Source organism: Manacus candei, unplaced genomic scaffold (genome assembly GCF_025592945.1).
Source record: "Manacus candei isolate 608988 ecotype Guabito, Panama unplaced genomic scaffold, ASM2559294v1 h1tg000011l, whole genome shotgun sequence".
NCBI lineage: Eukaryota > Metazoa > Chordata > Aves > Passeriformes > Pipridae > Manacus > Manacus candei.
Genome location: NW_026138059.1, coordinates 25,843,358 through 25,851,274, shown reverse-complemented (window position 1 = coordinate 25,851,274; position 7,917 = coordinate 25,843,358). Strand labels below are relative to the sequence as shown.

General features: G+C 41.3%; 1 long non-coding RNA gene across 1 annotated transcript; it reads right to left on the bottom strand.

The window, feature by feature from the left end:
• Positions 1–1,251: 1,251 nt before the first annotated feature.
• On the bottom strand, positions 1,252–7,644 carry LOC127466760 (uncharacterized). Its single transcript, XR_007902846.1, has 4 exons — positions 7,533–7,644; positions 6,205–6,395; positions 2,747–3,058; positions 1,252–1,781 (listed from the first exon to the last, which is right to left on the bottom strand). It is a non-coding gene; the product is annotated as an uncharacterized LOC127466760 (long non-coding RNA).
• Between the last annotated feature and the right edge of the window lie 273 nt (positions 7,645–7,917).

Here is a 7,917-nt window from a genome sequence, read left to right as displayed (position 1 = left end):
TAGTGGTAACTGCCCTGCTGGCTCTTTCCCTGCCTGGCTGATGAGGGACAAAGTATCCCGCTCTCATTCTTGCTTCTCCTCCTGGAGGTTGCTGCCCTGGGCAGCTGGAAGGGATGGATAGGAACACCCTGAGGTGGCACAGTGCTGCTTGAGGAAACTGACTCCTCATCCTATGTGAGGGAATGGGAATAAGACCAGGAGCTTTTGCAGCTGGTGACCAGTAATAGTGCAGCAGGCTCATGCAAGCAGTGCTGCCTCCAGTTTCAAACAAATAAGACTAATTTGAGTATGCTTGTATGTATTCATATGCTTTATTTTTTCTCTGAAGTGTCTGCAAGCCCTTTCTTTGTGTTGTGGTATGCTAAAGGGTAACTGTCGTATTGCAGGAGATCAAATGTCCCTGTGTGCCTCACTGGCCCAGCTGGTTAGCACAGCTGACACAAGCCGTAGCCAGCACAGCACAAAGACATACAGTGGCTCACAGCCTGTCCTTGTTTCCAAATGCATAGGGGCAGATCTCTCCCAAAGCCTACGACATGTCTCAAACAGTAGTCTCCAGTGGTTCTGCTCCTGTCAGAAATGACCAGCCTTTTCATTTGAAAGCTTTCAATCTCATCACAACCAGAATTACCCAGAGCTCAGTGGGTGCCATAAGTCCCTGCTTGCTTTAGTCAGGCAGGTGGTAACATTGCTTTTAACACCTTCAGTACTACAAGGAAGGTAAGCAGAGGGCTCTGAACAACCTTATCCAGTTGAAGACATTCAGTTGAAAGAGAATGTAGCTAGATGACCTTTACAAGTCCTTCCAACCCAAACTATTCTATAATTCTATGATTCTGTGATTCAATTTCATATGAGCAAAACCAAAATGCCCTATTTCAAATCTTACTCTTTTTATTTCTGGTCTTCAGATTAGGTGGGAATTTGTGCCCTATATTCAAGATGTAGTGTCAAATTTCTGCCTCTACTATCACAATATTCCTGTGTGCTAAAGCATCTCTTGGCATGCTACAGCAGTTATACATTTATCAGCCAGATCTATTTCCAGTTGAGAGGAAAAATAGCTTTTGCTTGGGAGCTTCAGAGTATTTTAAATAGCAGGGTGATTCCCTAGAATATACCAGATGAGCAATTACCACCTTTAAATCATGCACTGTATGCTACTGCTCCCATGAATATATGCCCGCCAGCATTATAAAATAAAACAATGCTACATCACAATATGGTACAGGGGACATAAAGCTACTGGGATCCTTAGGATAAGGGGTAAAACATAGCAACAGTCCTCACTCGGATAGGCATCACCAGGCAACATTGTCCATAGCAAGGAGAGATTCTCACCGTCTAATATGAGATGTCTACGGCAAAGAGGTGTGAGTTAGTGCTAGTAACTGGACACTGCCTTTTATAATCGCTGATGAGAAATAGGCAATTTCAGAGTGCAGTTTCTATGGTCAGTTTAATGTTTTCTTTATGATGACATGGTGCAATGAATCCTGTCTACTCATTCTGAAAATGTGCTTCTGTCAGCTGCAGTGGGAGAAGACTCTGAGGAAAGGGCTTACCCTTCTTTTCCAGACCATTTTTTCCCCAAATAGCTCTTTGTCCTTTCTTTCCTCACAGACTTCAGGAAAATATCTTAGAAACAGTGGATTTGATCCTTTCCAACGAAGAACAAGAGGGTTCTGCACTGTAGGTCCTGTGCAGGCAGAGCTGTCAATCACACAGGATGTTTATCAGCCCTTTGGCTTATACTTCAAACCTTTACTATTTCCCACAGCCTGTTTTAAAACAAACAGAAAAACACAATTGTCTGTTTACTGGCTTTCCAGTCAGTAAACACAGAGTTGACAAAACCCAGATCTTTTGTTGACCCATCACTACTGACATATGTGAGTGTGGGTCAGATCCTCAGCTGCTGTGAATGGACTTGGCAACACAGATGTCCTCATTTTGGGATTTGCATGGATATCTCCATGTCATGATCTGCACAGATGCCCCCATATCATGATCCAGCAGCAGTTCAGTTCTCCAGTGAGGGTGGGGTGGCAAGTCCTGCACATCAGAATGATTCGTAACTGAGGGTTTTCTCTGATGTGAAATTCAAATACCTTCAAGCAAACCAATAACTTTTGCTTGTGGATGGAAAAGGGAGAAATGGTTTTCTAGAGAACAATATTCACTAACATTTATATCATTCAACAAGCTACCATTTCTTGATGTCATTGTAGTAATGAGGAAAGGAAAAACACCTTTTTCTTGATAGATGGTCAGAGGACCCTATCAAGGAAAACACTGTCATAAAGAAAGCATTTTACAATCAAGTAGCCAATTATGCCAAAATGGAAATAAAACTGTGTAAATGACAGAATAATTAGAGCTGTAATAATTACAGTTTCCAGTAGAAATTCTGAAATGTGAAAATGTATGAAAAACTCAGTTTGTAAAAGATTAGCATAGTGCTAAGGATCAGATCAGACTAAAAAATAACCTTTTCCATCCAAGCAATAGGTCATTTTTGAACAGAAAGTGTAGGTGGCATGAAAGGTCAGGATTTTGGTACAGTCTTAAAGAAGTACAGGTACAAATCCACAGGTACAAGTACTGTCCTTTTGAGAACAAAGTGAAAGGGGCACCAAAGAGGATGAAAAAAGGTCTGCATACCCAAATCCTACAGAAACTTCATTATCCCTGAGTGCCAAAGACCAGATTTATAAGGGCAGCTGACTACATTTATCAGCCTTACCTGCTGACTCTCTCTGGAAACCGCAAGCTACTCATCTTTCCAGTAAAGCATATAAAGGAGTAAATAAGAGCCCTCTGAAAGCTGAAGACTCTGTCACAACTTTCATGTTCTTCTGTTTTCCCACTGCTCTTTCTTTGTTTCATTCACTTGTATTTCCAGACCTCTCTTCTCCAGCAGGCAGCCCCTCCAAGTACCGTAGACTGGGTGCTCGAGCCGGGGTACAACGTGAGGCACTTTCAGTAAATTCAATCTGCAGAAGCCACTCAAGGCACCCAGCCTCAGATGCTCCATAAAACTGATGCAAGCACAAAGCTGGGGGTGCAATATCAGAGACCTCTTTTGAAAAAAAACCCAAAACCCAAGACACAAAAAACCCCCTCAGGACAATATTTTAAGTCATTGACACAACTGAGCAGCAAAAAAGTCAAAAGCAGTCAATCTCAGTCAAACACAGTAAAAATATCAATGTCAGTCCAAAGTCACAATTTTCAATTTATGGGGGTGTGTATTTGTTTGTTTGTTTATTTAGGGTGAGTTTTCCATTTTTATATTGTTTACCGAGTTAAAGCGTGTCACTTCCTGCATCTCCCTTTTCTGAACACAGTCCACACGTGGGTGACAGGAGTGTAACCTGTTCTAGGCTTGGCCAGGTGATACTGTTGACATATAACCACACTTTTGTCGTTAGCAGGGCTGTCCCACATTATTTATTCAGCCCATTTACCATGGACTGATGCCATTTTGAGAGTGAAGGTGCTGCTGCAGGATACATCAGTGCAGCTCTGTCTATGTTTGTCTTCTCAAACAGCTCCCAACAAATCTAAATTTAGAGCACTACCAGCCTGTCTTATCAGCTAGACACATAAAATCTGGGATTAGTTTAATTAACATTCACACAACCCTGCTGCAGAGAGTCCCCTGAATGTGGCAGTGATGAGAATCATGTGCAGACAGCAAACACACAGATGTAAGAGGGAGCACTCACTTACCTTTTCTTGGTGCTGGCAGAGAGGTACTTGCAGCCCCTGTGCTGTATGCAACCCTATTCCCACCCTGGGTGCTGCCCTTGAGACTGGCAGCATTGAGGTGGAGGCGAAACTTCTCCATCCTCCTACTCAGTGGCTGCAGGGAGCTGTGGGGTACAGCTACAACCACCCCTGTGGGCACCATTGTATGGGACCAGTCCCAGCAACGATGGTGGCACCACAGTCGCTGTGAGACAAGGCAGCCAAGTTGAGGATGAGGGATGAAGGTCTTAGCACTAAGGAAGACCCCAAATTTGAAGGACATTTTGTGTGTCTCCTCATGTTTGGCATGCAGAGATAGCATGTTGTGCTATGGGCAGACTCATCCTCCTGCCTCAGCAGTTGCTGATGTCAGCCAGCCTACCCTTGTCCTCAGGGCTGCAGCATCCTGCAGGAGTAATAGCTGGACTGATGGATGGATTTGGGCAAGGGCAGGGACGGTGCTTTGGTAGGGTCATGGCATTTTCTGCACTTCTGCTCGGGTAACACACGGCTCATCCCAAGACATGATGTGTGTTTGGAGTGGTGTCATTAGGTTAAAGCAAGAGTGTCAGGCTGGCTGGACACGTGGTGAAGGGAGAGAGGGTCACCCTGCTGCCATTACCCACTGCAGCTGATATCTTCAGATATCTCTACAACAGAGACTGTATCTGCATGTTAGCTGTTGGGATTTGTGACAGCTGAAGTAACCTGGGAATTCTGAATTGCCAATGAGAAAGTATTCAGCTATTTCCATGTAGGAAGGATTCTATGCTAATAGCATGGTACTAGGCATATAGTACATGAGAAAAAGATTCTCACTATTTCATGTGCTCAGCCCAATCTTTAAACCACAATCAACAAAACAGAAAGACATGGAGGGAAAAAAATTAATTTAAAAATTAATTCAGAGGGAGTGCTTACACCAGGATTAGTGATTTAATTCAATGCAGAATTACTCTAGGCATGCATAATTCAGAGTCAGCTTTGTACTTCAACTTAAAAAGGAAAAAAAATTCTGACACTTGTACTCTAACAAACTGCAATGGGATGTGCTTAACTTTTTCACTCTGTCATTGCTACAAGGATTTCGTATGAGACTGGGGACCAAATGAAAAGCAGGAACTGTGATTTTCAGGATTTCAGAACAGCTTAGTAGCCACCAGCATTATGGACATGGTTTTCAGCAGTGACTTTCAAAACTGCAATAAGTAGTCCACAGAGAGAGCTGGACACCACATCAGTGGTATTTTCAATTAGTGTGGTGAGGACTAACTGGGAGAGACATTACAGGCTGGCAGCAGTCCACAGGCTCAACTACTTTAAAAACCACTGATGTAATTTGTGGCATAAATAGTGTTTTTCTGCAGCCTTGAAACCTTTCAGAAAATAAATAAAATTTTATTTTATGAATACACCTTACAAGTCTTTCCATCAAGCACATGTATTTGGGTTATACAAGATATGCAGTTTTTATGCCAAAAATAGGAATTCTAAATAAGTAAATATTAGTCATATCACACACACATTGGTCTTTTGCCTATGATAGTTATTAGTAGCTGCTAAGAGAGTACCAACTTATCTATTAGATATATGCATATATATACATATATGTATTTACATATATATACATATATATACATATGTATGTATATATGTATACATATACATCTATCTATCTATCTATCTATCTATCTATCTATATATATACAGTAGAATAGGTGAATGACAGGGAGGGATGGAAAGTTTTCCTGTGATTTTAGTAATCTCTTTCCCCCTGTACTCAGGAAATTTGGTCTCTGAAGAGTTGTTTTAGTGAAGTCTGCCATCAGTCCCAAATGTGACCATATGTCAGCCCTGGGGTTTCAATCCATACTGCCAGGCTCCTTGTAATTTTGAATCTAGAAGTTTTCAGTCTGCCACTGATACACAAATAGAGGGAAAGACTTTTTAATACCAATTACAAAGGAAAATATCATTGTTTAACAGCTGCCTGAAAAGCCTTTGCAAATGCCAAAAGATCTCACAAGATCAGGGGAATTTTTATGTTGCTCAGAATTTTATATAGAATAAAATAAAAAGAGGCTCTGAAGGGAAATGCTACTAATCTACTTAAAACTGGCATAGTTTTACTGAGTGCAGGACATTTAGTATTTTCTCCTTCTCCTTCAGCTTAGTTATTAATTTGATTTTTGAAAGCTCTGAAAGCAGGGGCTGTGGGAGATTTGAAAATATTTTCCTTTTAAAATAAAAGGAATCACATGTTAATATCTAGCTCTGGTAAAGAACGTCACAGCCACAGCCTTAAATTTCATTGCTTGGTTCCCAAAGGAGGGTTATATTATATCCCTCTTTTTGTTTCTTTGGCTCTCTGGCTCGGGTAAGTACAAGGCTGCTGAGTCTTCTTATGAAAGATGGTTAAAGAAGCATAACAGTAATGTCCAGTCATCTTACCTGGGAAGTGAGATTGGCTTTAGCAGAGGTGGGTCAAATACCTGTTTCTATGTACCAAGACAACACCCTCAACACAAGAGGCTGGGTGAACATAGGATCTCCTGGGCAAGAGCTGTGGGAATCACGAGCATGCAGGTAAGGGCACTTGGTGGGGAAACGAGGAATTTTCATCAACTTCATTTTGTCCTGTTCTTGAATACAAAAAAAGAAATGTCTCAGGATATGAAACTCCACAGTTCAGTGTTCCGAAAACTAAATACAATTTGTTGGCAATTTGGTTTTCATCAGTCTTTCTCCTATACTGTGAATTCCATTTAGATAGTGCTAGGTTGACAGTTGGACTTGATCTTAAAGGTCTCTTACAACCTTGATGATTCTATGTTTCTATTCTTACATCCAGTGTCGCACCTGAAAGTAGACCAGTGGCTTTATATCTAAAGAAATACTTACAGGCATGAACCTGTGGAAATACTCCAATGTTTGTGCAATGCAGGATTTTGTGCATACAAGTAAATGTGTGCAAACATGTAGAAAGAGTTAGCAGGCCCTTATTGTGTGGGAAGTTCATTTTTGATTCAAAAAAATCCCACGGAGTGGGAAGGAATCTGCCACAGTTTTCTTTTTAAAATTTCTGCTTCTTTCCATTTCTATAGTTGTTTCACCTAGCCTGCAGAGGCACACACAGTACAGCCAGGCCAGCTCCATTAACAACCCTAGCAAAAGCACCTTGATGAGGCACAGTTGCACTTCTTCTAACTCAAAATTCTCCTTAGAGTGCATGGAGCAAGCAGCATGCATGAAGCCAAAGGTGCCCTCCTTAGCCCTCGTTTGGCCTCAGGTCCCTTGGGGAACTCAACTTCAGAATATTTCCAGAGCAAAAATAATGCTACTCACTCCCACGAATATAAATCCATTGAAACACAGATTTCAAGCTATTGCTGTAAAATGCAAGTACATTTTCTAGGACTTAAAAGCACAAATTCATGAAAGACCTGCTCTTCTTGTCCATGTTAAATTCTTTGTGGGAAGTTTTATATGTATTCTTAGGCCTTCTCTGCACGGCACCACACTGGATGTGGGAACACACAAGGCAAACATAAGACCCAAGGCTTTAGATAACATGCAGATGCACTTGATATTGGTTATATGTTTTTCTGAATCAGATTTTACAAGTGATTTCCCTGGAAGCTTTTTGGGGCCAAAACCCCTGAGGAAATTTTGGCATGCACTAATCACAATAGTTTTCTGTGGTGACCAACATCTCTGGGCTGGCTGGTGCAGCTTAGACCCCCTGTAACATAATACAAAAGAAAATCCTTGGGACTTACTTCCTTGTGACTTACAGAAATATCACCCAATAATTGTCCTTTTGGCCTTTTGCCTGGAGAATGGGATTTCTTCTCTTTCTCTTCTCCAAGTCATTGCCTCAAAGGCTTGCCAGTTCCTAGAGTTGTAGGAGAAAAGCTGCTGAGAAAGGGTCAGGCAGAGGATGAGCTTTTATAAAGAAAAGGAACCCCCATACATCACCACACCAGGCAGTCATGTAGCTGAGTGAAGGGTATATCCCCTCTTTTTCATTTTCTGTTATTGTCTGACTCCTCACAAGAAGAACAGCTATAAATGGCTATTCTGGTATTTTTAAAAAATGAAATCATAAAAAGGGATATGCAAATTTCAGCTTATTTTTAATGCCTTCTTTAATAAGTACTGAAT